Here is a 2211-nt window from a genome sequence, read left to right as displayed (position 1 = left end):
GATCAGCTCTTAACCTTATAGGGATTCCTTTGTGTGTTATTTGTTGTTTTTCCCTTGCTGCTTTTAATATGTTTTCTTTGTATTTAATTTTTGATAGTTTGATTAATATGTGTCTTGGCATGTTTCTCCATGGATTTATCATGTATGGGGCTCTCTGTGCTTCCTGGCCTTGATTAACTATTTCCTTACCCATATTAGGGAAGTTTTCAGCTATATTCTCTTCACTTCATTTGTTAGGTCTGGTGGGGTTTTGCCTTGCTCCTTCATCTGCTGTATTATTTTCTCTCTTTCCATTTTGCTTAACTTTCTGTTTTGGGGTCTCCTTTTTGCAGGCTGCAGGTTCGTAGTTTCCGTTGTTTTTGGTTTCTGTCCCCAGTGGCTAATGTTGGTTCAGTGGATTGTGTAGGCTTCCTGGTGGAGGGGTTAGTACCTGTGTTCTGGTGGATGAGGCTGGATCTTGTCTTTCTGGTGGGCCGGTCCATGTCTAGTGGTGTGTTTTGGGGTGTTGTGGCCTTATTATGATTTTAGTCAACCTCTCTGCTAATGGATGGGGGAGTGTTCCTTTCTTGCTAGTTGTTTGGCATAGGGTGTCCAGCACTGTAGCTTGCTGGTTGTTGAGTGAAGCTGTGTCTTGGCGTTGAGATGGAGATCACTGGGAGATTTTCATCTTTTGATATTACATGGAGCTGGGATGTCTCTTGTGGACCATTGTCCTGAACTTGGCTCTCCCACCTCAGAGGCACAGCCCTGATGCCTGGCTGGAGCACCAAGAGACTGTCATCCACATGGCTCTGAATAAAAGGGAGAAAAAATAGAAAGAAAAAGAAAGAATATAAAATAAAATATAATAAAGTAATTAAAATAAAAAAATAATTATTAAGAAAAAAGTTTTAAAGTAAAAAAAAAAAACGGACAGACAGAACCCTAGGACAAATGGTAAAAGCAAAGCTATACAGCCAAAAACCCACACAGAAGCATACACATACACACTCACAAAAAGAGAAAAAGGGAAAAATATATATATATATTTGCTCCCAAAGTCCACCTCCTCAATTTGGGATGATTCATTGCCTATTCAGGTATTCCATAGATTCAGGGTACATCAGGTTGACTGTGGAGATTTAATCCGTTGCTCCTGAGGCTGCTGGGAGAGATTTCCCTCTCTCTTCTTTGTTCACACAGCTCCCGGGGTTCAACTTTTGATTTGGACCTGCCTCTGCGTGTAGGTCACCTGACGGCTTCTGTTCTTTGCTCAGACTGGACAGAGTTAAAGGAGCAGCTGTTTAGGGGGCTCTGGCTCACTCAGGTCGAAGGTAGGGAGTGGTACGGGGCGAGCCTGTGGCGGCAGAGGCCAGCGTGATGTTGCACCAGCCTGAGGCATGCCGTGCGTTGTCCTGGGGAAGTTGTCCCTGTATCATGGGACCCTGGCAGTAGCGGGCTGCACAGGCTCCCAGGAGGGGAGGCATGGATAGTGACTTGTGCTTGCACACAGGTTTCTTGGTGGCTGCAGCAGCAGCCTTAGCATATCATGCCCATCTCTGGGGTCCACACTGATAGCTTCCGCTCATGCCCATCTCTGGAGCTCCTTTAAGCAGCACTCTTAATCCCCTCTCCTCGTGCACCGGGAAGCAAAGAGGCAAGAAAAAGTCTCTTGCTTCTTCGGCAGCTCCAGACTTTTTCCCGGACTCCCTTCCAGCTAGCCATGGCACACTAGCCCCCTTCAGGCTGTGTTCATGCTGCCAACCCCAGTCTTCTCCTTGGGATTTGACCTGCGAAGCCATAGCCTCAGCTCCCAGCCCCACCCGTCCCGGAGGGTGAGCAGACAAGCCTCTCAGGCTGCTGAGTGCTGATAGGCACCGATCCTCTGTGCGGGAATCTCTCTGCTTTGCCCTTCACACCCCTGTTTCTGCGTTCTCCTCCATGACTCCAAAGCTCCCCCTTCCACCACCTGCAGTCTCTGCCCGCGAAGAGCCTTCCTAGTGTGTGGAAACCTTTCCTCCTTCACAGCTCCCTCCCACTAGTGCAGGTTCCATCCCTATTATTTCGACTCTGTTTTTTATTTTTTTCTTTTGCCCTACCCAGGTACGTGGGGAGTTTCTTGCCTTTTGGGAGGTCTGAGGTCTTCTGCCAGCATTCAGTAGGTGTTCTGTAGGAGTTGTTCCACATGTAGATGTATTTCTGATGTATTTGTGGGGAGGAAGGTGATCTCCA

The sequence above is a fragment of the Physeter macrocephalus genome, chromosome 7, assembly GCF_002837175.3.
Source record: "Physeter macrocephalus isolate SW-GA chromosome 7, ASM283717v5, whole genome shotgun sequence".
Classification (NCBI taxonomy): Eukaryota; Metazoa; Chordata; class Mammalia; order Artiodactyla; family Physeteridae; genus Physeter; species Physeter macrocephalus.
This window is presented reverse-complemented; position numbering follows the sequence as displayed.